This window comes from Schistocerca cancellata, chromosome 7 (genome assembly GCF_023864275.1).
Source record: "Schistocerca cancellata isolate TAMUIC-IGC-003103 chromosome 7, iqSchCanc2.1, whole genome shotgun sequence".
NCBI classification, from domain to species: domain Eukaryota; kingdom Metazoa; phylum Arthropoda; class Insecta; order Orthoptera; family Acrididae; genus Schistocerca; species Schistocerca cancellata.
Window position 1 is genome coordinate 72,686,304 of NC_064632.1, and position 23,940 is coordinate 72,710,243.

Here is a 23,940-nt window from a genome sequence, read left to right on the forward strand (position 1 = left end):
ACAAGTTGGAGTATGATAGGAAGGTGCAACAACTTCTGGAAGACACTGCTTACAAACCACTAGATGGTGACCCCACTGACAAGGTGGACAAGAAGACCCGGAAGTTGCTGAAGGAGACAGGTCTACCTGAACAGGTCACCAAGAAGCTTCATCCCAAAGCACCTGTACCACCCAGACTCTATGGACTCCCCAAGGTCAACAAGGAGGGGGTCCCTCTTCGAACTATTGTTAGTAACATCGGCGCAGCGACATACCTCACTGCACAATACCTGAAGAAGATATTGGCACCATATGTGGGCAAATGTGCACACCACATTCGAAACTCGGAGGACTTCCTACAACGGCTAAGGCAGCTACACATCGTGGACTCTGGCATCATGGTCAGTTTCGATGTGGTGTCGCTCTTCACACGAGCGCCACTCACCGATTCACTAAATATCATTGGAGAGAAGTTCGATGGTGCCCTGCTCGACCTGTTTAAGCATGTACTGACCTCAACATATTTTCTTTATGGGGGTCAATTTTATGTGCAAACGGAAGGAGTGGCAATGAGCAGCCCTTTATCACCAGTGGTAGCCAACCTTTTCATGGAAAGGTACGAAGAGGAGGCACTTGCATCAGCCACTTACCAACCCAAGTGCTTTCTTACGTACGTCGATGACACTTTTGTCATTTGGCCCCATGGTAGGGAGAGTCTAGATGACATTTTGGAACATCTAAATTCACGCCACCCAAGTATAAAATTTACTATGGAGCTAGAGAAGGATGGACCACTCCCATTCTGGGATGTATTGGTCAAGAGGAAGGCAGATGGAACTTTGGGGCACAGTGTGTATCGTAAGCCCACCCACACATACCTTCAAGCCAGTAGCTGCCACCATCCGACACAGAAGAATGGAGTCTTGAAAACATTAGTTCACAGGGCTCGAGCTCTGTCAGATAAGGAAAGTCTGGCCACAGAGACAGAGCGTCTACAGCTGGTATTCAGCAGAAATGGATACTCATCCACAGACATCCAAAGGGCACTTTGTACTACCAGTCAACCACAGGGTACACAAGAGGAGCGAGAGGAGGCGAAGAAGGTGGCATACCTGCCATATGCTGGACCTATTTCTGCAAAGATCAGCAGAATTCTTTCAAAATATGATATAAAGAGTATCTATCTTCTGAACAGTTCACAGACGGTTCTCCGAATTAATGATTGACTCCTCTTGCAACACACCTATAAGAATGATACCTTCACTATCCCAAAAGACTTTCATCTTTCCCAGCAGAGGGACCTTCTTTGAAATCCTTATTTTTTGGTGACTGTAGGTGGTACTGCTGTAATATATCTGCCTTTGCAGCTGTCATATTCAGGTACAAGTGAGAGGTGGCCATTGTCTTCGGCAATGGCAACTCTCACTTATATTTCTAATAATGTATCAATATTTAATAGAATTGATCGTCGTGTCCTTCTGAAAACACGAGTTTGATCGTAACAATATCATTTTTTTGATCGTAATAATATCATTTAATTTACTTAGCACAGACTTAGTCGATGTATGCAAACCAACACCAAATTATAAAATAATGACCGGAGCAATCGAACTGTTTTTATTGATTGAATAAGTTAAAAATGCCCACTGTTCCCTTTATTTCCTTATCCTATTGAGTCCACAGCAGGAGGGAGAGAGAAATGAATGTATGAAAATACACTCCTGGAAATTGAAATAAGAACACCGTGAATTCATTGTCCCAGGAAGGGGAAACTTTATTGACACATTCCTGGGGTCAGATACATTACATGATCACACTGACAGAACCACAGGCACATAGACACAGGCAACAGAGCATGCACAATGCCGGCACTAGTACAGTGCATATCCACCTTTCGCAGCAATGCAGGCTGCTATTCTCCCATGGAGACGATCGTAGAGATGCTGGATGTAGTCCTGTGGGACGGCTTGCCATGCCATTTCCACCTGGCGCCTCAGTTGGACCAGCGTTCGTGCTGGACGTGCAGACCGCGTGAGACGATGCTTCATCCAGTCCCAAACATGCTCAATGGGGGACAGATCCGGAGATCTTGCTGGCCAGGGTAGTTGACTTACACCTTCTAGAGCACGTTGGGTGGCACGGGATACATGCGGACGTGCATTGTCCTGTTGGAACAGCAAGTTCCATTGCCGGTCTAGGAATGGTAGAACGATGGGTTCGATGACGGTTTGGATGTACCGTGCACTATTCAGTGTCCCCTCGACGATCACCAGTGGTGTACGGCCAGTGTAGGAGATCGCTCCCCACACCATGATGCCTGGTGTTGGCCCTGTGTGCCTCGGTCGTATGCAGTCCTGATTGTGGCGCTCACCTGCACGGCGCCAAACACGCGTACGACCATCATTGGCAGCAAGGCAGAAGCGACTCTCATCGCTGAAGACGACACGTCTCCATTCGTCCCTCCATTCACGCCTGTCGCGACACCACTGGAGGCGGGCTGCACGATGTTGGGGCGTGAGCGGAAGACGGCCTAACGGTGTGCGGGACCGTAGCCCAGCTTCATGGAGACGGTTGCGAATGGTCCTCGCCGATACCCCAGGAGCAACAGTGTCCCTAATTTGCTGGGAAGTGGCGGTGCGGTCCTCTACGGCACTGCGTAGGATCCTACGGTCTTGGCGTGCATCCGTGCGTCGCTGCGGTCCGGTCCCAGGTCGACGGGCACGTGCACCTTCCGCCGACCACTGGCGACAACATCGATGTACTGTGGAGACCTCACGTCCACGCTGTCGCGGCATGCTACCAGTGTTAAAGACTGCGATGGAGCTCCGTATGCCACGGCAAACTGGCTGACACTGACGGCGGCAGTGCACAAATGCTGCGCAGCTAGCGCCATTCGACGGCCAACACCGCGGTTCCTGGTGTGTCCGCTGTGCCGTGCGTGTGATCATTGCTTGTACAGCCCTCTCGCAGTGTCCGGAGCAAGTATGGTGGGTCTGACACACCGGTGTCAATGTGTTCTTTTTTCCATTTCCAGGAGTGTAATTACAGGAAGAATGTTTGGGGAGAGAATAAGGATCGAACGACATTTAGCAATTGTGGGTGTACGAAAGGAAACAACTAGTCGATAGGTAGCGATTATGGAAGCTCTGAAACTTCAGCCTTTGGCTGTAGCGAGGTGTAGGAAAGTTGGATACTCTGCAAAGCTTACGTTTCAGTCTTTGGGAGGCAAACCACGGGATCTTTCCCATTGTGTAGAAGAGAGGTTTCACCGGCAACTTTAAACCGGGGAAATTCTGAGCTGATGATTGGTTGGGAGCCACCCTCACCATGAGCGGTCAGGCGAGCAGAACAGTAGCGTGGGTCCGAGTCGAGGAGCTGCTGCCGAAGACTTGGACGAGAGAGGACGCTTTTCTGAGATGGGTCGAGCGATGCTCGATTTGAGTGTGGGAAATGTGCTATATTTATGATTAACGGTTTCACATTAAGTTTTTGCAGCTAGACGTAAAGTAATATTAATATTTTGGGGGAACGAAATTTATTTTGTTAGGTAATGTGAAATAGCAGGTGATGTAGAAAAGTTGCTTTGCTTTGTGATAGTAATTCGCAATTTTGGGGTCTTATAACAATTTCGCGATGAATTTAATCTAAATTTGTTGAGCAAGCAAGTTCATTAGGAAAAATTAAATATTTAAGTGCGCTTGGCAATTTATTTAGTCTTACACCTGGCACTCACCACGTGTTGCTAATCAAGAATGTTATAACCAGTGGAGGCACGAGTGCTAGAGACCTATAGCATGTAAGTAGGAAGTGTGCTATTACATGAAATACTCGTGTGGAATTAAGTACTGTCCTAATTTTTCAATTTTCTTACATATCTGCAGTCTTGAAAGATTTAGTATTATGGATCCTTTGTTAAGGACACGTGGCATCTCGTGTGAATGCGTGTGTCGAATTTTAGCAAACGAAGTGATGATATTGTTGCTGTGGTCATCAGTCCTGAGACTGGTTTGATGCAGCTCTCCATGCTACCCTATCCTGTGCAAGTATCTTCATCTCCTAGTATTTACTGCAACCTACATCCTTCTGAATCTGCTTAGTGTATTCATCTCTTCGTCTCCCTCTACGATTTTTACCCTCCACACTGCCCTCCAATGGTAAATTTGTGGTCCCTTGATGCCTCAGAACATGTCCTACCAACTGGTCTCTTCTTCTCGTCAAGTTGTGCCACAAACTCCTCTTCTCCTAAATTCTATTCAATACCTCCTCATTAGTTATGTGATCTACCCATCTAATCTTCAGCATTCTTCTGTAGCACCACATTTCGAAAGCTTCTATTCTCTTCTTGTCCAAACTATTTATCGTCCATTTTTCACTTCCATACATGGCTACACTCCATACAAATACTTTCAGAAACGACTTCCTGACACTTAAATCTATACTCGATGTTAACAAATTTCTCTTCTTCAGAAACGCTTTCCTTGCCATTTCCAGTCTACATTTTATATCCTCTCTGCTTTGACCATCATCAGTTATGGTGCTCCCCAAATAGCGAAACTCATTTACTACTTTAAGCGTCTCATTTCCTAATCTAATTCCCTCAGCATCACCCGACTTAATTCGACTACATCCCATTATCCTCGTTTTGCATTTGTTGATGTTCATCTTATATCCTCCTTTCAAGACACTGTCCATTCCGTTCAACTGCTCTTCCAAGTCCTTTGCTGCCTATGACAGAATTACAATGTCATCGGCGAACCTCAAAGTTTTTATTTCTTCTCCATGTATTTTAATACCTACTCGGAATTTTTCTTTTGTGTCCTTTACTGCTTGCTCAATGTACAGATTGAATAACATCTGGGATAGGCTACAACCCTGTCTCACTCCCTTCCCAACCACTGCTTCCCTTTCATGCCCCTCGACTCTTATAACTGCCATTTGGTTTCTGTACAAATTGTAAATAGCCTTTCACTCCCTGTATTTTACCCCTGCCATCTTTAGAATTTGAAAGAGACTGTTCCAGTCAACATTGTAAAAAGCTTTCTCTAAGTCTACAAATGTGAGAAACGTATGTTTGCCTTTCCTTAATCTTTGTTCTAAGATAAGTCGTAAGGTCAGTATTGCCTCACGTGTTCCAATATTTCTACGGAATTCAAACTAATCTTCCCCGAGGTCGGCTTCTACCAGTTTTTCCATTCGTCTGTAAAGAATTCGTGTTAGTATTTTGCAGCTGTGACTTATTAAACTGATAGGTCGGTAATTTTCACATCTGTCAACACCTGCTTTCTTTGGGATTGTAATTATTATATTCTTCTTGAATTCTGAGGGTATTTCGCCTGTCTCATACATCATGCTCACCAGGTGGTAGAGTTTTGTCAGGCCGTCAGTAGTTCTAATGGAATGTTGTCTACTCCCGGGGCCTTGTTTCGGCTCAGGTCTTTCAGTGATCTGTCAAACTCTTCACGCAGTATCGTATCTCCCATTTCATCATCATCTACATTCTCTTCCATTCGTATAATATTGTCCTCAAGTACATCGCCCTTATATAGACTCCCTATATACTCCTTCCATCTTTCTGCTTTCCCCTATTTGGTTAGAACTGGGATTCCATCTGGGCTCTTGATATTCATACAAGTGGTTCTCTTTTCTCCAAAGGCCTCTTGAATTTTCCTGTAGGCAGTGTCTATCTTACCCCTCGTGAGATAAGCCTCTACATCCTTACATTTGTCCTCTATCCATCCCTGCTTATCCATTTTGCACTTCCTGTCAATCTCAGTTTTGAGACGTTTGTATTCCGTTTTGCCTGCTTCATTTACTGCATTTTTATATTTTCTCCTTTCATCAATTAATTTCAATATTTCTTCTGTCACCTAACAATTTCTACTAGCCCTCGTCTTTTTACCTACTTGATCCTCTGCTGCCTTCACTACTTCATCCCTCAGAGCTACCCATTCTTCTTCTACTGTACTTCTTTCCCCCACTGCTGTCAATTGTTCCCTTATGCTCTCACTGAAACTCTGTATAACCTCTGGTTCTTTCAGTTTATCCAGGTCCCATCTCCTCAAATTCCCACCTTTTTGCAGTTTCTTCAATTTTAATCTTCAGTTCATAACCAACAGAATGTGGTCAGAGTCCACATATGCCCCTGGAAATGTCTTACAATTTAAAACCTGGTTCCTAAATCTCTGTTACCATTATATAATCTTTCTGATACCTTTTAGTATCTCCGGGATTCTTCCATGTATACAACCTTCTTTTATGATTCTTGAACCAACTTGAACTATGATTAAGTTATGCTCTGTGCAAAATTCTGCCAAACGGCTTCCTCTTTCATTTCTTACCCCCAATCCATATTCACCTACTACATTTCCTTCTCTCCCTTTTCCTACACTCGAATTCCAGTCACCCATGACTATTAAATTTTCGTCTCCCTTCACTATCTGAATAATTTCCTTTATCTCATCGTACATTTCATTAATTTCTTCATCATCTGCAGAGCTAGTTGGCATATAATTTTGTACTACTGTAGTAGGCGTGGGCTTCGTGTCTATCTTGGTCACAATAATGCGTTCACTGTGCTGTCTGTAGTAGCTTACGCGCACTCCTATTTTCTTATTCATTATTAAACCAACTCCTGCTTTACCCCTATTTGATTTTGTATTTAAAACCCTGTATTCAACTGACCAAATGTCTTGTTCCTTCTGCCACCGAACTTCACTAACTCCTACTATATCTAACTTTAACCTATCCATTTCCGTTTTTAAATCTTCTAACCTACCTGCCCGATTAAGGGATCTGACATTCCACGCTCCGATCCGTAGAACGCCAGTTTTCTTTCTCCTGATAACAACGTCCTCTTGAGTAGTCCCCGCGAGGAGATCCGAATGGGGGACTATTTTACCTCCGGAATATTTTACCCGAGAGGACGCCATCATCATTTAACCGTAGAGTAAAGCTGCATGCCCTCGGGAAAAATTACGGCTGTAGTTTCCCCTTGCTTTCAGCCGTTCGCAGTACCTGCACAGCAAGGCCGTTTTGGTTATTGTTACAAGGCCAGATCAGTCAATCATCCAGACTGTTGACCCTGCAACTACTAAAAAAGCTGCTGCCCCTCTTCAGGAACTACACGTTTGTCTGGCCCCTCAACAGTTACCTCTCCGTTGTGGTTGCACCTACGGTACGGCTATCTGTATCACTGAGGCACTCAAGCCTCCCCACCAACGGCAAGGTCCATGGTTCATGGGGGGAAGTGAAGATAATGCTTGCTTATTCATGTTTATTGGGATGTAGAGTCACGTGGGGAAATTTTATGAATAATTAATGTTTCAAAGTGAGGAAAGAGGTTAGTAAACTGACAACGTAGCCATGAACTATGGCTGCAACAATCTAGGTGGTTCATCTTGAGAGTGTGTATTTTGTATGCGTAATTTTGGAAAAGGCAACGGCCTTGCTGCAGTGGATACAACGGTTCCCCCTGAGATAATCGAAGTTAAGCGCTGTCGGGCGTGGTCAACACTTGGATGGGTGACCATCCAGGCCGCCATGCGCTGTTGCCATTTTTCGGGGTGCACTCAGTGTCGTGATGCCAACTGAGGAGCTACTCGACCGAATAGTAGCGGCTTCGGTCAAGATTACCATCATAACGACCGGGAGAGCGGTGTGCTGGCCACATGCCCCTCTTATCCGCATCCTCCTCGGACGATGACACGGCGGTCGGATGGGCCCAATGGGCTGCTTGCGGCACGTAGATGGAGTGTAAATTTGGAAGGGATTTCATATTTCAATGGATGGATTTGTGTTGAGAGTAGGCAGCAGTACAATTGTGGGTATTAATGTGAATGGTCAAATAGGCGCGGAATTTATATATGATAATTTTGGTTTTCGGTGGTATAATTTTGAGGAGAGATAGTTACTGAATGGTGAATAACGGAACTGCTAACGGCTCGATCCTTAAGTTTCTGCTGTCCTGTTGGTGCAGTTATTGTGTGTGCTTGTTGATTAATGGATGCCCTTCTCGAAGATCCTTTTCTTACGATCCAAAAGTCTTCATTTGTGGTAATAAGAGATACCATTCTGTAGGGACCATAGTTTTAGTAAAAAAAAGTCAGATGCATTAACGATAAATTTAAATAAGAAGTCCGATGCGTTACATTTGACATTGGTAATAAGAATGTCAGATGCGATTAATTTACATTGTAGAATCTGCAAATTTCATGCTGTGTGAAGATCAGATGCGATAAGATTTGTTTAAGGAAGTGGATTTTTTTGTTCTTATGCTTATCTGAAATGTTTAAGGAATAAACCATTTGTTATATAAAATTCAAATTTGAGTCGGAACATGCTTTGCATAAGAGTAGACAAACCTTTCATTATTTTATTTTATTATCTGTTGAAAAAAGGAATTTTTTTAATGATCTTACTATGTGTTTGAATGTCAATCATTGGGCCAAGCAGAGTTGACATAGCTTTCAAGTTAGGGCATTTATGCAAAGGTTTCGCGAATAAATCCGTTGCACGTAGTGTTACACTGAAGTAGTAGAGGGAACCTCACACAAGTAGCTCTTCTTAGAGCAGTTGCGAAGGCAGTGTAACATATGTGAGACTGGTTCTGGTCTATCTTCCTACCAAAGTTGTGCAATGATGCTCTGTGAGTGTTTTAACAATTTGGTGTCGAACCTAGAGCCTGCAAGGTAGGAAGATACCATCTCACATATGCACGGTTCAGAAAAGTTCAGCAGTACAGACAGTGATGTAATCAGACTATGATCTCAATGTCAGTTCCATTACACTCCCTGTAAGGGAACATAATTGTTAACAGAAATTAGTGTATGGGTTTAGGCGTAACTACATGTTAGCAAAAATTAAAATCTTAGATTTTCGTTATTATGGTTTATTTTTCTCTAAGTTTGACTTGATATAGTAATGTTAGCAGAATTACTTACAGGATGGTAAAATATTGGTTAAAATATTGTCACTGGGTGTTTACAACTATGAAGTGAAATTCCTAAACATTGTAAGGTTCTTTAATGGTAAGATGGTTGATGACCATATTCGGGGCTCAATAAAAATACAAAAAAATTAAATGCAATTGGGGCCAGAGATATCAATTACGCTAAAATCCACAATGAAAATACCCAAACTGAATGGTGTGTGTATAGGGTACGTAAATATCACTGAAAAGGTAATTGCTCAATTACAACAGTTCAATAATTTCAGAGTCTAAAGCACTCTGCAGTGGCTCATTAGTCCTTCCCATTAGAGCAGATATCTCGCGCTTCTGCTTCAATTAAGCCCAACAATCGTGAATATATTTAAATACAGGTCATGGCTGAATATACAAAAATTGGGAGAGATGGAGACAACCACAGTTCTGAGTGTCAATTGAATATCACTTGCTGGCATAGCATGAGCATGCTTTTTTAGCTTGCGTCGGCGGCGGCAGTGGCGGCTGTTGGCGCGAGCTGTGAACCTGAGAATCTATTCAAAAACTCTCTCGGCTGTTAAACACCAGTCTCATATATTTCTTAGAACTTTGGTGAAGGTGAGACTCCTAGTTATGCCCTAGCTAAGTTAATTGGCATGGTACTCGCTTTTTGGCTGCTGATAGTGCGCACATCGTTGCCTTCAAATCACTTGCAAGTGCTCGTTGTGATTCTCCATACTAGGGGACTTTGCAGTTTAACTCCTTAAGTGTTAAGACTAGCCTGTGAACAAGTGTTCTGATAATGACTCTCACAATCGTCTCAGCATGGCGTGAGTCACCTTGTTCAAACACTCGACAAATTCATGCAAGAGATGGGGTGAATTATTCTGTCTGCAATTTGCCTATATCAAAGCTAGTGGCCATACATTTCCTTTCTGACCAATCAGAGAATTCGTACTTATTATAACTCCACCCAGTAGAGTTTTGTAGGCTATCACAGGCATCGTTTCTCTTGTATAACAGTGTTTAACTTTTGATACGTAATACTGAGGGATACAGCTTATTCTTTCAAGCGAGTATCAACACAGGTGGCTACAGTGAGTCACCAATGTTTTGAGTTGGGTTTCTCTGGACGTTTTATCCGTACTCCTGTAGAAATGCCATACTCCTGTAGAAATGCTTTCCAAAGGGTCATCGTTTAAAGCATGGACAAGGGCTGCTTTTGCCAGCGGTGTACGCAATGCTCAGGTGTCTCATTGTGTCTGCTATATGTCCTGCTGTGGAGATGCTGGCCTGCATGGGACAGGCGATGCCACCATAAGTATTCTCCATCCCTCAGAACACGTCTCGTAGCTTGGGTCTGGGAAATTACTTGCATGCAGTTACTAGAGTGAGTCTTAGTGGTTTATATTCATGAAATGTTGGTTTGTTGTTCGCCTTCCCTATCAATAAAATTCGTACATTTTCTCGTAACTCTGTTGTGTGACATATTTAGCTAGCTGGAATTGTTTCAGGAATTGAATGTAAGGGGTTTTATGTATTTGACACCCTACAGCAGCAGTGGCAAGATGACGTAATATGGTGTGAGATACTGATGACAGGTGGTTTGTTTGGTATGGATACCATGAGAAAAATCACCTAAATTGTGGTCTTTCTCTGCGATTGGTTGCTGCATTCGAAAGTTGCGTGCCAAAATTATAATCTTCTGTTATTAATATTAGACAAACTAAGCAGCACATTTACTTACAATTCAAATTAAAGCACCTCTCAAAAGCATGCTAAAATTCCATTATTTCACAAATATTAGTAACCAGCAGATTCATTAACAACTGCTAAATGAAAAGGCAGACAAAACACTTCGTGGATCTTCGGATCACGCTTAACTTGGATGGCGAGCGAAAGTGGCTCAGCTGTAAGGTCAGACCTGGTACGGCAGTCTAGGTGGACGGACACGTTGTCTGCTGCACTATCAGTTAAGACTTAATTTTCAATGTCTAGTTCGTAAAATATAGCTGGTTCAACAGTCTTGGAGGACAGACATGTTGTCTGCTGTTGTCGGTATCCGTCAAGACCTAATTAGCAATGTATGGTTAAAAGAACACGCAGTTGAGAATAGTGTGATAGTAATTACGAAAATATGCTGTTCATTACTTTGTTAAGGAATGGATATTATTTGTGATTCTGAAGTGGAACGTAATTTTGCAGTTTCTCGTGTTCTGCCAATAAAAAGCGAGTGGCATCCCAAATAAACACACTAATTGGAAATTTAATAATTCACATAATATCAAATTTTCGCTAAGAGTTTCTTACAGCCTCAAGATAACAGATTCATCACCTACGTGCTGTTTTATGTGCAGCGGATCAAAACTGTAGAAGAATGCAGGTTGGTGAACATTAATTAGAAATCATGCATTAGACTCAGAGTAGTGGAAGCAAATAGGCACCTCGCATGTACTGCAATCTTAGTACAAGTAAGATCAGTAACATTTCATGAAGATAATCTTTGAAGTCGAAGTGCTTTGGAATCATGAGGCTAGATTTTACTAGCGAGAACTGTGAATTGTAAGTGACCAGCGAACTGTGTAAGGACTGTGATTCGAGTGAACTGTAAATGACTAGGGAAATGCATGAGAACTGTGATTAGTAGCCTTTGAACTGTTTTTGAACTTTTTTGAACTTTAACTGAACAATAATATAAGACAAACCTAATTAATCAAGTGTCAATGATAGTCCCCAAAGGAGACTACGAGTTCGTCGTAAGGAAATGTTCGCAAGGTTAACCCAGAGTGAAGACCAAAGATGAAGCTCAGCTCTATGTGCAGTAGACAATCAGAATAAGAAAGGGAGTCGCTAAAAACACAAACAACTTCAGACTGATCTGCCACTTTTAAAAGGTTCTTGCGGTCAGGAGAGCATTAACACTGAGTGACCACAGTTCAAAAATGGTTCAAATGGCTCTGAGCACTATGGGACTTAACATCTATGGTCATCAGTCCCCTAGAACTTAGAACTACTTAAACCTAACTAACCTAAGGACAGCACACAACACCCAGCCATCACGAGGCAGAGAAAATCTCTGACCCCGCCGGGAATCGAACCCGGGAACCCGGGCGTGGGAAGCGAGAACGCTACCGCACGACGACGAGATGCGGGCTGACCACAGTTCGTGGCTGCAGTTGGTATTTAGTATGGGCACGGCTGGTGGACACGACCTGTGTATTAGGTACCAACGACGAAACTGTCAGAGTGGTGACCGTATGTATGAACTCTAGGGGTCTTGGAGGATCGGTGGGGGTGAGATTAGATGGGACGTTTTCATAAGGATTTCATTATCACCACCAAAAAAATCAAGCTGCGACCCTGAAAATTGGTGATGGCGGCAGTCCATCTCTAATATTTTCCCTTCAATGCGCCATAGTTTTCCCAGAGACTGATGACTTGGACGATACCTCGGCTATAGCAGGCTACATTTTGGTTGCTGAGGAAACATACCGCCTCGAAAATTATTTGGTAATCACTCCGGAGATGCTTGCCATACCGTAGTTTATTCACGTGATTAATGTGAAAGAATCCATTTAGTGCCATATTGAAACAGTATAAAGAGGGGGGGGGGGAAGGGGAAGGGCGCAGTTGCAGCTGAGCAGCGGAGGCGCGCGCATCTATGGTGAAGCGCGCTACCTGCTCTAGGCGTGAAGAAGAGCTGCGAACTGTGACGCAACGCTAGCGCAAATTGTCGTGTGTCGTTATTACGACTCTGCAAATTGTCGTGTTATCTAGCGTCACAGCATGGGCAGAAACGCACAGAAGAAGAAGACAGTCGTTGAGAAGAAGCCGCCAACGCCGCAACCCAGCAGGAATGCGGACCGGAATCGTGAAGAACTTCATGTACCTGTCCCCCCTCTATACATCCAGTGCAGTAGAGGGTCGTGGACAGAGATATATGATGTTATAGGCAGCTGCTGTAGCAAAGAGGTTGTCGTCGAGTCACTTGACTCAGGTGATATCATTTACACTCCTGGAAATTGAAATATGAAACCCCGTGAATTCATTGTCCCAGGAAGGGGAAACTTTATTGACACATTCCTGGGGTCACATACATCACCTGATCACACTGACAGAACCACAGGCACATAGACACAGGCAACAGAGCATGCACAATGTCGGCACTAGTACAGTGTATATCCACCTTTCGCAGCAATGCAGGCTGCTATTCTCCCATGCAGACGATCGTAGAGATGCTGGATGTAGTCCTGTGGAACGGATTGCCATGCCATTTCCACCTGGCGCCTCAGTTGGACCAGCGTTCGTGCTGGACGTGCAGACCGCGTGAGACGACGCTTCATCCAGTCCCAAACATGCTCAATGGGGGACAGATCCGGAGATCTTGCTGGACAGGGTAGTTGACTTACACCTTCTAGAGCACGTTGGGTGGCACGGGATACATGCGGACGTGCATTGTCCTGTTGGAACAGCCGGTCTAGGAATGGTAGAACGATGGGTTCGATGACGGTTTGGATGTACCGTGCACTATTCAGTGTACCCTCGACGATCACCAGTGGTGTACGGCCAGTGTAGGAGATCGCTCCCCACACCATGATGCCTGGTGTTGGCCCTGTGTGCCTCGGTCGTATGCAGTCGTGATTGTGGCGCTCACCTGTACGGCGCCAAACACGCATACGACCATCATTGGCACCAAGGCAGAAGCGACTCTCATCGCTGAAGACGACACGTCTCCATTCGTCCCTCCATTCACGCCTGTCGCGACACCACTGGAGGCGGGCTGCACGATGTTGGGGCGTGAGCGGAAGACGGCCTGACGGTGTACGGGACCGTAGCCGAGCTTCATGGAGACGGTTGCGAATGGTCCTCGCCGATACCCCAGGAGCAACAGTGTCCCTAATTTGCTGGGAAGTGGCGGTGCGGTCCCCTACGGCACTGCGTAGGATCCTACGGTCTTGGCGTGCATCCGTGCGTCGCTGCGGTCCGGTCCCAGGTCGACGGGCACGTGCACCTTCCGCCGACCACTGGCGACAACATCGATGTACTATGGAGACCTCACGCCCCACGTGTTGAGCAATTCGGTGGTACGTCCACCCGGCCTCCCGCATGCCCACTATACGCCCTCGCTCAAAGTCCGTCAACTGCACATACGGTTCACGTCCACGCTGTCGCGGCATGCTACCAGTGTTAAAGACTGCGATGGAGCTCCGTATGCCACGGCAAACTGGCTGACACTGACGGCGGCGGTGCACAAATGCTGCGCAGCTAGCGCCATTCGACGGCCAACACCGCGGTTCCTGGTGTGTCCGCTGTGCCGTGCGTGTGATCATTGCTTGTACAGCCCTCTCGCCGTGTCCGGAGCAAGTATGGTGGGTCTGACACACCGGTGTCAATGTGTTCTTTTTTCCATTTCCAGGAGTGTAGCTCCAGGCAGCGAGTGCGGCCGACCACCGCGCACTTAAGAGCTCTGTGGCCGCCCACATTGTGGATCCACCCAGCGTGGAGAAGACGACGGCGCCAAGACAGCGCGAGAAGCAATCCGAGGCCCTGATCAGGGGGCTGCCTCGGATTATCGACGAGGAGACAGTCCAGACAGGGCTGACACGAGCAGGATTCCGGGGTGCAACTGTCAAGCTGTACAACCGGACGAACAGGAAGAGGTCGCCGTTGTTCCTCGTCGTAGTGGGTACTGCGACGGACGGCGGCGACATCTTCGGGCTGAGGAAGCTTCTAGGCTTCCCTGTGACAGCAGAAGCTCTCCCCCTGGGCACGGACCCTAAGCCACAGTGCTTCAGGTGCCAAGCCGAGGGGCACGTGGCCAAATACTGACGCAACTCACCACGATGCGTGAAGTGCGCTGGCGCACACGACACCCGCGACTGTGACAGAAGAAAAGAAGCGGCGCCGACCCGTGCTCGCTGCGGCGGGTCACACGTGGCCAACTGGCGTGGCTGCCCAGCTTTTACCGGTGGTGGCTGCGCTGGCGATAAGGCTCAACCTGAGAGACGACGACGAAGGCGCCGGAAGCGCCGCCGTAAGAAGACGGAGCCGGAAGGTGAGAAGACTGCTACCACTGCCAACAAGCGTCCGGAATATCGCACCAGTGAGAGTGGGGCGGGGGACCGGTCGCCAACGGCGGCCGAACGGGCGCCGCTAGTACGAGGTGCATTCAAGTTCTAAGGCCTCCGATTTTTTTTCTAATTAACTACTAACCCGAAATCGATGAAACTGGCGTTACTTCTCGACGTAATCGCCCTGCAGACGTACACATTTTTCACAACGCTGACGCCATGATTCCATGGCAGCGGCGAAGGCTTCTTTAGGAGCCTGTTTTGAGCACAAGGAAAATCGCTGAGGCAATAGCAGCACGGCTGGTGAATGTGCGGCCACGGAGAGTGTCTTTCGTTGTTAGAAAAAGCCAAAAGTCACTAGGAGCCAGGTCAGGTGAGTAGGGAGCATGAGGAATCACTTCAAAGTTGTTATCACGAAGAAACTGTTGCGTAACGTTAGCTCGATGTCCGGGTACGTTGTCTTGGTGAAACAGCACACGCGCAGCCCTTCCCTGACGTTTTTGTTGCAGTGCAGGAAGGAATTTGTTCTTCAAAACATTTTCGTAGGATGCACCTGTTACCGTAGTGCCCTTTGGAACGCAATGGGTAAGGATTACGCACTCGCTGTCCCAGAACATGGACACCATTATTTTTTCAGCACTGGCGGTTACCCGAAATTCTTTTGGTGGCGGTGAATCTGTGTGCTTCCATTGAGCTGACTGGCGCTTTGTTTCTGGATTGAAAAATGGCATCCACGTCTCATCCATTGTCACAACCGACGAAAAGAAAGTCCCATTGATGCTGTCGTTGCGCGTCAACATTGCTCGGCAACGTGCCACACGGGCAGCCGTGTGGTCGTCCGTCAGCATTCGTGGCACCCACCTGGATGACACCTTTCGCATTTTCAGGTCGTCATGCAGGATTGTGTGCACAGAACCCACAGAAATGCCAACTCTGGAGGCGATCTGTTCAATAGTGATTCGGCGATCCCCCAAAACAATTCTCTCCACTTTCACGGTCATGTCGTCAGACCAGCTTGTGCGAGCCCGAGGTTGTTTCGGTTTGTTGTCACACGATGTTCTGCCTTCATTAAACTGTCGCACCCACGAACGCACTTTCGACAAATCCGTAACTCCATCACCACATGTCTCCTTCAACTGTCGATGAATTGCAATTGGTTTCACACCACGCAAATTCAGAAAACGAATGATTGCACGCTGTTCAAGTAAGGAAAACGTCGCCATTTTAAGTATTTAAAACAGTTCTCATTCTCGCCGCTGGCGGTAAAATTCCATCTGCCGCACGGTGCTGCCATCTCTGGGACATATTGAGAATGAACGTGGCCTCATTTTAAAACAATGCGCATATTTCTATCTCTTTCCAGTCCGGAGAAAAAAAATAGGAGGCCTTAGAACTTGAATGCACCTCGTACAGGGGATGCGCGCCATGCTAGCGGCCGCGGCGGAGGGGGCGATTGCGGCCTTCAAAGCCGCCACGGGCGGCCTCCAAGGCCACTCTGACCGCACAGACGACGGAGGCATGCAACCTGCTGCGCAGCTGCGCTCGCAGATGGCCCTAGACATCCGGTCAGACGCAGTAGGCAGAGAAGAGGCGCCAGCCGCCGCTCCCCCGGCGGAGCAGACGGCGGCAGGGCACACCGAGGAGGAAGAAGACGGAACGCGCCGCACCGACACCAAAGCCCATCGGCTCCGAGCAGCTCGGCTCCGACGAGTGGGCAATCGCGGCTATAAGGACGCTTAAGGACCTGGGCTGCATCATCCACAACACGGGGAAGGCGCAGCCACGGCCCTCACTGAGTCTCTCTGCACGGCCAACGAGCGAGGAGTGGCGCCGCTAAGCGGTCACTCACCTCCGAGCACTTGGCTACGCACCCGCCAGACGCCGATGGTCGACCTGGGCCTTAGCCCGCGCCATGTAATCACTGACAGCGCGGTAGGGGCTCTCACATCTCGAATTGCAGCACTCTGTGCTGCAGCACCGTCCAGGACTGATCTCTTATGAGGAAACTTGGCATGACACGGTATCACATGATACCCGCTCTTAACATACCCTACCTTTGCATGACCTATCGCAGTCAGCAAGACATCCGCTACTGCTCTTATTACCCGCCGGCCGGAGTGGCCGAGCGGTTCTAGGCGCTACAGTCTGGAACCGCGCGACCGATACGGTCGCAGGTTCGAATCCTGCCTCAGGCATGGATGTGTGTCATGTCCTTAGGTTAGTAAGGTTTAAGTAGTTCTAAGTTCTAGGGGACTGATCACCTCAGATGTTAAGTCCCGTAGTGCTCAGAGCCATCTCATTACCCGACCTAACTATCGCAGAGGTTTTTTCCCCTCGGCGCTTGCCTTGGCACTTTTTTCCCTCTGCCCTTAAAACCGCTACCCTTCGTTCGATCTTCGACCCAATCTATCTCCAGATGAGCGCGTATAAATGGCTAATCCTGGCCAGACGTACGCAAACATCGCAGTACCCACATCCTGCGACACCTCACATTAGTGAATACTAACGCTTTATGCAGAGATGGCAGTAGACCTTTTGAGTTGGCCATCACGCCGCTGTGGGCGTGGAGGGGCTCCACCTCTTAAAAAAAAGGGAAGAGATAATGCAAAATTTAACTGTGTAAACAACCAACATGTGTGACTCTGTTCAGTGTATTGTCGTTGAGCAAAAACCACCTTTTGCACAGCTTCCCTCCCTCAGCCATATCAGATTCAAATGGTTCAAATGGCTCTGAGCACTATGCGACTTAACTTCTGAGGTCATTAGTCCCCTAGAACTTACAACTAATTAAACCTAACTAACCTAAGGACATCACACACATCCATGCCCGAGGCAGGATTCGAACCTGCGACCGTAGCGGTCGCTCGGTTCCAGACTGTAGCGCCTAGAACCGCACGGCCACTAAGGCCGGCGGCATATCAGAATATTTAGATAGTGCTCTCCAGCGACGGTTCACACATTACGAACATCATATTTTGGTTCTGCACCTACATCAGTCCCAAAATACACTCAGCATCACCTCGCCTGACTAAGGTCGGACTTTCACCATTTTCGGTGTTGATCAATCTACATCTTTCCCATGCTTGATTCCCTCATTTGTCTCAGAGTCTTACTGAGACAAACAGCATTCATCCGTGGCAATCACACATCTAACATCGTCATTTGGATTGTCTGAGCCCCGGTCTCGATCTACAGACTTGGTCCCTCAACTCATTTCCCACCCTGTCCACTTCCATCGATGGCAAAATTTACGATCCTTGATGCCTCAAGAAGTTTCCTATCAACGGCACCATCTGTTAGTGAAGTTGTGTCACAAATGTTACTTCTTCCAATTACATTCAGTACCATCTCACTAATTATAGGAAGTAATGTTCAGCATTTACCTGCAGTACCACACTTTAAGAGCTTTCATTCTCATCTTGTCTGAGCTATTTATCATCCACTTTTCACCAAGTAGTAGGGTGCTTGTCAGAAAGCCAAGCCATGAGTTTCAGACAACTAATATCATGTCATTAAAGGCAATACAAAACCGTAGTTCTCAGAAAGTGAAACGCAATGTAAAGTTCATGAAAAAGATATGCACCTATAATGTTGTGTGGCAGATCTTAAGAGTCCAGTATCGGCAACACGATACGAGAAGAGTTTCCGTGAGCTAATGGTTCAAATGGCTCTAAGCACTATGGGACTTAACATCTTTGGTCATCAGTCCCCTAGAACCTAGAACTACTTAAATCTAACTAACCTAAGGACAGCACACAACACCCAGTCATCACGAGGCAGAGAAAATCCCTGACCCCGCCGGGAATCGAACCCGGGAACCCGGGCGCGGAAAGCGAGAACGCTACCGCACGACCACGAGCTGTGGACTTTCCGTCAGCTCCGCTGCTACACTATACTCTAAGTAAACAAACCAAGTATCTGCCGTATATTTGATGCTGGTGTTGGAATTAATATTATTGGGTGCTCAGATACCGATCCCTCTTTACTACGCCTCTACACGCCTCTTCTGCAGTTTTCTACGAAAACTGACGCTGAGTTAGAGTGTGGTTGGTAAATTTGGTAAATTTGTCCTGTGCTCTTTGCACTGCTGTGATTCTTGCAGCAGACACGACGCCAGTGCGAACTGAGTTGTGTTCCTTTCATCCAACACTACGGTACATTTTATAACAACGTTTCCCGAGATATAATTAAATATTTCATTACGAAATCGGACATGTTTCATTATAAAAAAGAATTCGGCTTATATACGCGGCCGGCGGTCACCCATGGCCAAACACTCACTAGCACGCACACACACACACACAAACACACACACACACACACATACTCTAATGCGGCCCGGAAATGAAACTCGGCAACGTCATGTGCTCTTACTAAAGTTACGACTCTGCTGGCAGCGTACAATATGCATTCGCGGTGACTGCTAGCGGAGCGGAAGCCTGGTGGTGCAATGTTTTGCTGCCACAGGAACTAAGCATAGCCCGTGAATTTTCGAGGTTGCTCAAGCTTTTTTGCGAATGAGAGACAGAATTCTGACGTTTTAATGGCGGTTTTCTCATCAACAGTGATGTAGATTCTCGAAAGCATGGAGCGCACGAGCGAATAACAAATGCTCCACAGTTACATGCGCACCACTGGCAATGTACGGCAAGCGCGCACTGGGTTCGTAAATAATTATATTCTGCTGTGATGAAAAGCTTAACTCTGGTTAGGAGTACACAGTTCCGAATTTGACATGTTGCTTCTCATCTTGTACTATGAATTCTTCCTGATGACTAAACAACAATGGCGAAACATCAACGGCGAAACGGAAGAGAAATTATATAAAAATTTCGGCTACACAACAAACTGTATCGCAAATCGAGAAAAAAGTCAACGATAACAAAATTTCAAACTATATATGTCAACAGACGTATCGCAAAAAACGGAATATGACACTTCAGTAAAGCGGCTCTCATTTCAAGTAAGTATCTTCGTAAGATTCAGAGTTTTTGGTACGGTTCTTCCACGTTTCCGAATCAAAAGTGACTTTTGTAACTATTCAAACTGTCTGCTTGCTCTCTCTCTCTCTCTCTCTCTCTCTCTCTCTTTCTCTTTCTCTCTCTCCAACACACACACACACAGAACATCAAATATGATAACTTCTGATCCCCACATTGTAGAAACTCACGTTGTACACGAACCTGAAGACGAAGTGAGAAGCTGACATTGACGTGACATATTTCGATAAGTGTGGCCCTGTAATTTTTTTCTTATTTGTTTTGTTACTGAGACTTGCGGTTCTAGGCAACAGCATAGCCATAACACTGTCTAAAATTACGTGGATAAGCCTACCAATGATGCACAATATGACGAACAATGCGACTACGGGTCCTACAGTTACTCTCAGAAATTTTATAGAAAAATTGTTCTTTGAACATGGAAACTTAAAGATTTCTAATTACATTTCAGATGACACGAAATATTGCTGCGCGGTTGCGGCGCGGCACGTTTCTTTTTACCGCCGTGCCAATGTCCAGCAATGTTCATTTGTCTAGCTAAAAGCTGTAGGAGAAAATACTAGACCACTACTGTCTACTGCAGGACGCAACATACATAGAATTGACCGGTGAACGGGATGTGGCTAGTACTGAAATAAAAGTATTAATTTGGCAATGTAAATTTTCAGGTGTATTTTTACGATAAAGATCACAGTTAATACTGCCAATTCCGTACTAAGTGGATACACAATGTAAAGTTCCCACGCACACCACAATCACACACGTAGCCAGTTAATGGTACCGAAGTTAATAGAGTTCATTGGATCATTTAGTTATGAAAATGCTCGTTCACATGTTGTGCACTCTGCTCTACACGTAATGCCTGTTCCAGTCTTAGATCGCACAACACGTCACGCGGTTTTAGCTAGCAGTCTAAAGCAATAATTTTGATATTCCACACGGCTTCCACTATACCGTTCACTTAAATACACTTTGTACTACTTCGCGAACTCGTAATTATCATTTTTCCGCGTTTTTACAGTACTTTCGTCGGAGCTGCTTTCAGTGACATGTTACTAGTTCGAAACCTCAGCCCCGACTCCCTAGATCACACCAAAGGCTTTGTTCCCAACATAGATTGGCGCGAGCCTGCATTTTTATGATTGGCTGATATCACAATCAGCAAATCAGGTTGCAGTATTATCCCGCGCTACCCCGCGATTTACTTCAATGACCAATCATAGTAAAACATTTCATTCTATGGCAATTGCTAAATAAATAAATTTAGAAAAGTATCAAATATAAAATTACTCTTTCCGAAATTACCGATTAACTTGTGTTCTACTCACGATTTATTAGTACCATAAACTGACTGCACATTTAATGACAGTAAACCCCCTGTATAGTTTAACTGGTACTTCGTGAATAAACAAAACAATTTTCATTTACTTCTGTTTTTCTTCACTCATACAACACTCACACTGCTAATTACTACACATATAAAACAATTATAATTATGCAAATACATTAAATATTAGTCAAACATAACTTTACAAAATTGTTTTGACTACGGCTACTAGCACTGTCCGTCAACTGCTGACCTCTGCCGCCTACTAGTACAACTACGTGCAGCTCTGTAACTCACAAGGGAACCTCCCCATCGCACCCACCTCAGATTTAGTTATAAGTTGCCACAGTGGATAAGCCTTGAAAAACAGAACACAGATCAATCGAGAAAACAGGAAGAAGTTGTGTGGAACTATGAAAAAATAAGCAAAATATACAAACTGAGTAGTCCATGCACGAGATAGGCAACATCAAGGTGTATCTGAGCTCAGGAGCGCCGTGGTCCCGTGGTTAGTATTAGCAGCTGCGGAATGAGAGGTCGTTGGTTCAAGTCTTCCCTTGAGCGAAAATTTAATTTCTTTATTTTCACAAAGTTATGATCTGTTCGTTGGTTAATTGACGTCTCTGTTCACTGAAATATGTTTAATGTCTGTGTTCTGCGACCGCACCGCAAAACCGTGCGATTATTATTGAAGTCGCGAGCTATATTTGCTGGATTCATATTGCCCACGGAATACACCTCACGTATTTAATGCACTCTCGTCCAAAGTAGCGAGCAGTCAACTGCCAGCCAGGGAGCCTCGTTAGCAGGGATACTCTCACTTCCGTGCGCTGTAGTCGAGTGACGTCGCGTGTTTCGATGTTTGTTTAGGTGTAGCGCCCCATACTACGGCACAGTTACCTCGCATCGGACGGACAGATAATAATTGTCTGAAAATAAAAAATTAAACTTCTCACTCGAAGGAAGACTTCAACCAAAGACCTCTCGTTCCGTAGCTGCTCACGCTAACCACGGGACCACGGTGTTCCTCGGCTCACAATGTCATTGATGTTGCCCATCTTGCGCATGGACTACTCAGTTTGTATATTTTGCTTTTCTTCAATTCCACCCAACTTCTTCCTGTTTTCTCGATTGATCTGTGTTCCGTTTTTCAAGGCCCATCCACTGTGTCAACTTATAACTAAATCTGAGGGGGGTGCGATGGGGAGGTTCCCTTGTCAGTTCCATGTCAGCTGGTGACATCTGTCGATGATTCATGCCTATAACGATATCGTCCTAACAAGATACAGGAGCGATGCGAAGGCGCTACGCCTCACGGTGTTACATCCCTGCCATGTAGGACTGAAGGAAGACATCGAAAAAGTGCAAAGAAAGGCAGCTAGTTTCGTGTTATCGTGCAATAGGGGTGAGAGTGTCACTGATATGCGAGTTGGGCTGGCAGAAGCGTTTTTTTTTTTTTTTTTTTTTTTTTTTTTTTTTTTTTTTTTTTTTTTTTTTTTTGCGGCGAGATCTATTTACGAAATTTCAATCACCAACTCTCTCTTACGAATGAGAAAATAGTTTGTTGACACCCACATACGTAGGGAGACATAATCATCATAATAAAATAAGAGAAATCAGAGATCGAACGGAAAGATTTAGGTGTTCCTTTTTCCCACGCGCAATTCGAGAGTGGAATGGTAGAAAGTAGTATGAAAATGGTTTGATGAACCCTGTGCCAGGCACTTAAGTGTGAATTGCAGAGTAACCATGCAGATGTAGATGTAGATGTAGATCAAGGAATAATGTGCGTAAAAGAAAATAATCCTGCAAACCCAAGTCTTAAATTAGTTATCAACAAGAGGACCATCATTACAGAATAAACGCATATGTTACAGTTTGTGGGCTGAAATACGCATTTACAGTAATAGGGACGCGATCCACTAAAGACGCCACCTACATGTTGTAAAACGTATGGATGATAAAAATGGAAAGGAAAAAAAATTGTCTTAGTGTAGGCCGCGGTTAAATAAAAAAAAATTACATAATCTCAGATAGATTACACACAAAGAAAGTTGGCACGTAATTGCACAGAGGGCGCTGTACTGGAGTTGACGAAGTTAGTGCCGGGGGCTCAGTTAGGGAGCCACCCTTTATGGAAGATACTCTTCGACAGCTGAAGCCTGTGCGTGTGTATCGCATAACTTGTAAGCTACTGCTAATGAGCCTGACAAGCTGTTTGTCAATGTCGTCTAAAAACAAAATTTTATTCGCCTTCTTCTGCGTCATATCTGAAGCAGTGAATCGTTTTGGGGAATGTTCCCTCACTCTTTCTTTATTGTGCAACTGGAATAGCTGGCAGTTGAACCTGATTTTCAGAAAGTATCAAATGATCTAATATACACTCTCAAAGAGCACGAGGGAATAGTACAAATGGAACGGAAAAATCCATAGATGCGATAAACAAGTGAGAGACAAACAAATGATAACAATTTCAGAAAACATAGGTGATTAACTCAAGAGAAAGAGCGTCAACAGTTGAGCAAGTCAGTAACACGATCGTCCACCTCTGGCCCTTGTGCAAGCACTTATTCGGTTTGCAGTTGATTGAAAGACTTGTTGGCCGTCCTTCTGAGAGTTTATTGTACCGTATTCTAATCAGTT